The sequence below is a fragment of the Oncorhynchus masou genome, chromosome 15 (assembly GCF_036934945.1).
Source record: "Oncorhynchus masou masou isolate Uvic2021 chromosome 15, UVic_Omas_1.1, whole genome shotgun sequence".
Lineage (NCBI taxonomy): Eukaryota > Metazoa > Chordata > Actinopteri > Salmoniformes > Salmonidae > Oncorhynchus > Oncorhynchus masou.
Window position 1 is genome coordinate 14,792,729 of NC_088226.1, and position 8,042 is coordinate 14,800,770.

Below are 8,042 nucleotides of genomic sequence, written 5' to 3' on the forward strand. Positions count from 1 at the left end.
AACGAACTTTATTTGACTCTTTGCAAACTGGAATCCATACATCCTGAGGCTGCATTCATTGTAGCTGGGGATTTTAACAAGGCTAATCTGAAAACAAGACTCCCTAAATTGTATCAGCATATCGATTGCGCAACCAGGGCTGGCGCAACCTTGGATCATTGCTATTCTAACTTCCGCGACGCATATAAGGCCCTGCCCCGCCCTCCTTTCAGAAAAACTGACCATGACTCCATTTTGTTGATCCCTGCCTACAGACAGAAACTAAAACAAGAAGCTCCCACGCTGAGGTCTGTCCAAAGCTGGTCCCACACTCCAAGACTGCTTCCATCACATGGACTGGGATATGTTTCGTATTGCGTCAGACAACATTGACAAATACGCTGATTCGGTGTGCGAGCTCATTAGAACATGCGTTGAAGATGTTGTTCCCATAGCAACGATTAAAACATTCCCAAACCAGAAACCGTGGATTGATGGCAGCATTCGCGTGAAACTGAAAGCGCGAACCCTGCTTTTAATCAGGGCAAGGTGACCGGAAACATGACCGAATACAAACAGTGCAGCTATTCCCTCCGCAAGGCAATCAAACAAGCTAAGCGTCAGTATAGAGACAAAGTAGAATCTCAATTCAACGGCTCAGACACGAGGTATGTGGCAGGGTCTACAGTCAATCACGGATTACAAAAAGAAAACCAGCCCCGTCACGGACCACGATGTCTTGCTCCCAGGCAGACTAAATAACTTTTTTGCCCGCTTTGAGGACAATACAGTGCCACTGACACGGCCTGCAACGAAAACATGCGGACTCTCCTTCACTGCAGAAGAGGTGAGTAAAACATTTAAACGTTTTAACCCTCGCAAGGCTGCAAGCCCAGACGGCATCCCCAGCCGCGCCCTCAGAGCATGCGCAGACCAGCTGGCTGGTGTGTTTACGGACATATTCAATCAATCCCTATACCAGTCTGCTCTTCCCACGTGCTTCAAGAGAGGCCACCATTGTTCCTGTTCCCAAGAAAGCTAAGGTAACTGAGCTAAACGACTACCGCCCCGTAGCACTCACTTCCGTCATCATGAAGTGCTTTGAGAGAGTAGTCAAGGACCATATCACCTCCACCCTACCTGACACCCTAGACCCACTCCAATTTGCTTAGCACCCAAATAGATCCACAGACGATGCAATCTCAACCACACTGCCCTAACCCATCTGGACAAGAGGAATACCTATGTGAGAATGCTGTTCATCGACTACAGCTCGGCATTTAACGCCATAGTACCCTCCAAGCTCGTCATCAAGCTCGAGACCCTGGGTCTCGACCCCGCCCTGTGCAACTGGGTACTGGACTTCCTGACGGGCCGCCCCCAGGTGGTGAGGGTAGGCAACAACATCTCCACCCCGCTGATCCTCAACACTGGGGCCCCACAAGGGTGCGTTCTGAGCCTTCTCCTGTACTCCCTGTTCACCCACAACTGCGTGGCCACACACGCCTCCAACTCAATCATCAAGTTTGCGGACGACAACATTGGTAGGCTTGATTACCAACAACGACGAGACGGCCTACAGGGAGGAGGTGAGGGTCCTCGGAGTGTGGTGTCAGGAAAATAACCTCACACTCAACGTCAACAAAATTAAGGAGATGATTGTGGACTTCAGGAAACAGCAGAGGGAACACCCCCCTATCCACATCGATGGAACAGTAGTGGAGAGGGTAGTAAGTTCCTCGGCATACACATCACAGACAAACTGAATTGGTCCACCCACACAGACAGCATCGTGAAGAAGGCATAGCAGCGCCTCTTCAACCTCAGGAGGCTGAAGAAATTCGGGTTGTCACCAAAAGCACTCACAAACTTCTACAGATGCACAATCGAGAGCATCCTGGCGGGCTGTATCACTGCCTGGTACGGCAACTGCTCCGCCCACAACCGTAAGGCTCTCCAGAGGGTAGTGAGGTCTGCACAACGCATCACCGGGGGCAAACTACCTGCCCTCCAGGACATCTACAACACCCGATGTTACAGGAAGGCCATAAAGATCATCAAGGACAACAACCACCCGAGCCACTGCCTGTTCACTCTGCTATCATCCAGAAGGCGAGGTCAGTACAGGTGCATCAAAGCTGGGACCGAGAGACTGAAAAACAGCTTCTATCTCAAGCCATCAGACTGTTAAACAGCCACCACTAACATTGAGTGGCTGCTGCCAACACACTGACTCAACTCCAGTCACTTTAATAATGGGAATTGATGGGAAATTATGTAAAATATATCACTAGCCACTTTAAACAATGCTACCTAATATAATGTTTACATACCCTACATTATTCATCTCATATGTATACGTACATACTGTACTCTATATTATCTACCGCATCTTTATGTAATACATGTATCACTAGCCACTTTAACTATGCCACTTTGTTTACATACTCATCTCATATGTATATACTGTACTCGAGACCATCTACTGTATCTTGCCTATGCTGCTCTGCACCATCACTCATTCATATATCTTTACGTACATGTTCTTTATCCCCTTACACTTGTGTGTATAAGACAGTAGTTTTGGAATTGTTAGTTAGATTACTTGTTGGTTATTACTGCATTGTCGGAACTAGAAGCACAAGCATTTCGCTACACTCGCATTAACATCTGCTAACCATGTGTATGTGACAAATAAAATTTGATTTGATTTTGATTTGGAACAACCACTGCGTGTCTTGTTCCCTCAACCACAAAGCTTAAGTCTGGTCAGAATGCATTTCCTTGTACAAAGGACCGGGGAACCATTGAGACCCATTTTAACCTTATTCTCCTCTTGTGTGCTGAATATCAAGTCTCTCCACTTGAAAAACATTCCTCAAACTACAGTATCTTTAGTTTACACAGAAGACCATTTCCCAAGTGTCTGTCTTTCCTGTTTTTGGTCTTTTTGGGGAAACAAGTTAAATGTAGCAAGAAGAACTGATGGGTTTCCAGAAATATCTAGCTACTCTTCACAGGAAATACCAGTGTCACTTAAAGGGACATGCTGCAACGCTTTCTTCACGTGTGTGTGTGTGTGTGTGTGTACACACACACACTGTTTAATCTGCTGCAAGTAAACAAGGGAGACAATGTTCCTGCATGCCAACATTCTGGATTCTTGCTTTAATGTGCTCTTCCGCTGGGGGTCGGCACTAAGTCCAGCGAGCTCCGCTCAGGCCGTGTTGAGCTCTGGACAGACGGAGAGACGGGCCCTGTCTGGAGTGACCGTTTCCCTTACGGGCCCTGCCTGGAGTGACCGTTTCCCTTACGTGCCCTGCCTGGAGTGACCGTTTCCCTTACGGGCCCTGCCTGGAGTGACCGTTTCCCTTACGGGCCCTGCCTGGAGTGACCGTTTCCCTTACGGGCCCTGCCTGTAGTGACCGTTTCCCTTACGGGCCCTGCCTGTAGTGACCGTTTCCCTTACGGGCCCTGCCTGGAGTGACCGTTTCTCTTACGGGCCCTGCCTGGAGTGACCGTTTCCCTTACGGGCCCTGCCTGGAGTGACCGTTTCCCTCATAAGCTCCTCAGACCTTGGGAATGCAAATGTTAGTAACTTTCCCTCTCACTTTATTCACCTGTGTTTAATATAGCCTTTGTTTTCTCAGCAGGAGTGGCTCTGATTTACACCATTGCTATTCTTTCACACCTACCAACCCCATACACACATTCACACCCTCGCACGCACACATTATGCAAACCATGACAGAGGTAATAGTCATAGCCTATGTTGCTGGGTTTCACACAGTTGCGGGAACATTGTGTCCTGATATCTGGAAGACAGCCATTGTGAGGATTTTTTCAAATGAATTCAGGTGTAGTTATATCAAGACCAATGCCTTCACGGACGAACTACAGCTCAAAACCACTGGACCAATATAGATGAAAAGAATAAAGTCAAGCTTCCATAGACACTAAGATAACCTGCTCTGGAGGAGAAGCAGATGCCAAGGCTTTGGAGTAGAGGTTTTCCTTTAGTTTATCAGTCCTGTCCATCTTATTCCACCATAGCAGGACATAAATTGATACAATGATCTGTTACAGCATCTAACTCCTCTCCGTTGCCCTTCCCCTTCACATCTCCAGCCATGATGTTAGTCGTACTCTGTGTGAACTGTTTTGCTGATGTACAAAACAAAATGTGGCCGTTCCGTTCGGAAAATGTCAGAGGTCTGAATTCTAAATCGTTCCTGCTAAAAGCAGCCAGCGAGCTTTTTGTTCCCTGGTAACCAAGCATCCTAAAAGAGCAGAAGTTGTCTCAACCTTGATCCCTGAGTTGAACATGTAACAGGGAATCAGAGAAGCAGAACGTGGGGAAGAGGAGTAATCTTTTGTCTTCCCATATAGACACCATTGACTGAACTCATCACCAGTTACAAAACCAAGACTGACCATTTTGACAACAGGTTGGAATTAGGGATATGGACCACTGGACCGGTGTTCATTTGAATTGTTTGAGCAAAGAGCAAATGCTATGTAAATAGAATGTTGGACTTTGTTCCATAAGATCATATCGATATGACGTCTCGAGAGATCTTCCTTATGAGATTAGTGTGAAGGCTGTTCGTATGAAAGACCAAGCCAACACATGGCCTTACCATGCTCTATTTCAATACTTAAGGACATTTAGCAGCTGACACCATGGGAATAAAATGGCCCAGACTCTTTTCTTTTATACCCCTGCCTACTTCCTTATTTTTTTTCTCACTTTTCTCCTTTTTTGTGTCTTTATCCGTCATGTTTCTCTGGTGCTCTTTCATCTTTCATTCACCCCGTTCTCTTCCATCTCTTGATCTCTCAGTCAGTCTTTCAGCTTTCCTAGAAGCTGCTCCCTCACACCTTACATAATGGGGAAACGATTTGATTCTTATGTTCCTGATTAAAGTTTCGGTGTGATCATGTTGATGTCAGAATAGTCAAGATGGGGGGGGGGGGTCACAAAACAATCCTGCTCAGGGCCTTGGAGGGGTTAGGAGGCTCGGCTGCCTTAGGATAGTCCCTCTCTCCACCCCACCCCCTTTACGCTCTTCTCTCTCAGGACCTGCTCACCTTTTAAATATCAGAACTTGTATCAGTTTGGCAAGCTTTGTATGTGAACAATTATTAAGGCATTGTTAATGGTACAGCAATTAGATTCCAGTGAACAAGCCCGTCAATCTATCAACCCCTCGTCACATCACAGGGCATTCCAATCCCCAGGCCCACAAATGATCCAACTGTGTTCCAGCAAATGACTCTAGTTGCCCTCTAGTAGCTCAAGTGTAGCCTACAACATTGACAGTTCATTGACTTACCAATTAATCTGGTATGTGCCTGTTTGTCTGGCCCTCTCCAATTAGTTTACTTGTTGTGTTACATTCCAGCATTGACCTCAAGTATCTCATGTCATCAAGTGCAGTTCACAGGAGACTGAGAGAAGACTCAATGAGAAAAGACCCAGAGGTTCATATCTTTGTGTTTCATGGCCAGTAGTGTTTCCTATTGAAAACAAGACCAACCATGGCACATGCAAATACTGCTCCTCTAATGTGTAGTGACGTTCTGCTTGTGTCCTCTGTAGATATCAACTAAGACAAAATAAAGAGAAAATTGCTTTCACAAGTTAAGTCACGCTTTGAAGAGAGAAAAAGAAAATGTTCAGAGAGCACAAAGCCATATCCTAACCACGGGTAATATGTTTCTCATGGCGAGGCATTCTCAGCCAAGACATGGAATGCCTTTGGTTAAGCACAGCTATTTATTCTTTCCCTGGAAAAAAAATCTTAAGTAATAATAGTTGTTTGGGCACACGCACACACGCACGCAGGCAGGCAGGCACCCACAGTGAACTCTGTGGGCTCATTGTGACTACTAGCGTGTAAGGGAATCCAGTGTTTCAGAGTGAGGGGGAACAGAACTGAATCTGGTGGTCTGGATCATTCAGAGCTCTTAGTCATTTCTATCCCAATCGCATGTACACTGTTCACTTCAGCTCTGGGGTTCTGGGGTCGGGGAACAGTCAAGTACACAACACACTCTCTAGCTGCTATAGGCTGATACTGTTGGTCTTTCCCTCCTCTCCCGGCCTTTCTCAATACCTCTCTACCCTGTGACTTCTACTCTGCCACGCTTGTAGTTGTCAAAGAGGAAGGGAACAATAAAACTCTGGCTTCCTGGATTTAATTGCAAGCTATGACTTGCGATTCGTCAGTGACGTGACATAACTGCCACTTGGTGTGCCCCTGTGAGTTGAGGATCAGACTATTTACCATGGTTTCAGCTGGTGGCTGGCATTAGCTGTTTTTGGTTCTGGTTTGGTGACAGAACTGTCATTTTGTGTGTGTGTAAAGGAGAATGGTGACAATGTTGTGCTGCGTGATGATATGATGGCCATGGCAGCTGGTATTACTGGTTCTGTTCCGGCAGGTGTGTTGATGAGGAGGCAGGGAAACCAATAAACTTGTGTTCTTACAGTTTAGGACCAGCTGATTTATCAGGATTCCACGGAAGAACTTGTTGGAACCCTCTAAGAATACTTTCAAGGTTGCTTGGGGGTCCACCGGACACTTTAACGAGAAGAAAGGCTGTCACCGTTTCATTTGTGTGTCTGCAGCTTCTTCCTCCGCTCTACCTCCTTTCCTCTCTGTTGTTATGTAACTCACTCCCACAGAGGTGTGTTTGTGCATGCGTGTGTAATGCCGTCATTAGAGTCAGATGTTCATATTGTGAGAAACTTCCTGATGTAAATCGGCCAAATCGTTGTGCACAAGAAAAACCAGCTGATAACAATGGCGAGGCCAGACAGGTTGTGGAAAAGTGTTTCTGTAACAATGTTATCAGAGCTCTTAGCAGTAATAACACTATCGCGAGGAAAAGACCCTAGCGCTCAGAATAGTGGATTTCTCTGTCCCGGTCTCACCTGGGCGTTTAACATACCTGATGTACCAGTCACTCACGTGTCTAACGCTCTCCTTTATCATCTCATCTGTCTCTCCGACTCTACCTTCTTACACCATCCGTCAGCTGTGCCAATTTAAGTTTAAGGAGTTTTTTTCTTTAACCTGTCTCAGGATAAACTGACAGATGGTACATTATTTAAGTTTAAGAGGTGGCTACTGCTGTGGGGAAAGAGAAGGGCCTTCAGAGGAATGTCAAGAGGTAACAAGTCCTACAACTCCCAGGACAAATCGTCTCGTCTTTCCTCCTCGGTTATTCAATGGCAAACAAACAGGAGAGACTTGATTTCTTCAAAGTTTATTTCTGTTTTAAAGTCAGATATTTTACTTGAAAGATACATCTTCTGTTTCTGGGTCAGTCATCCTGGTCAAAATGGGTAATATGCTATGGTTAGGGCATGTTCCACAGTCGGGGTCATTAATAATCCTGTAATTCACAGATCATTTTACTCCCGTTACTGAGTAATGCCTGTGGTTTATAGTGGTGCCTTGGATGAAAGCCAGAATAGGATTTCTCCATCATTTCAATGTGCCTGCAACTCAGACAGTAGAAGCAGATGCACATTGGAATAACTAAACAATAACTGGGGCTAGAAATGATTGGATATGGTGTGCCGCCAGTTTTTCACCTCTAAGAACATTGTGGTTGGCTGAGCACTGGGGTTGTCACATCCAAGGTTCATTGGCCCTAATTGTGGGAGGGAAGAAAAAGTACCGACCTAAAGAAAAGCATATGATCGATCGAATTCCGAGTCACAGATTGTGGTAAACAAAAACAAAAAGCTTCCGTAAGCCTGTCAAGAGGATGTTAAAGGGGTGTTAGAATCAGGCTAATGAGTTTAGCAAGGTACACAATGTTCCAATTCCATGCTGGAGTACACTGCCGTCCCTATAGACCTGTGTACTGTACACACAGGCCACACACACAGAGAAAAGCAGTGTACAATACACACAAGTGTCTAAAAATAGACTGTGCAAATACTGTTATTCAACAAAATACTGGGCTTTGAAATGGGGGGGGGATACCCACCACAGAGCTGTGACTGTGCACATATTTGTACCTAATTGATTATCACATCTTGAGCC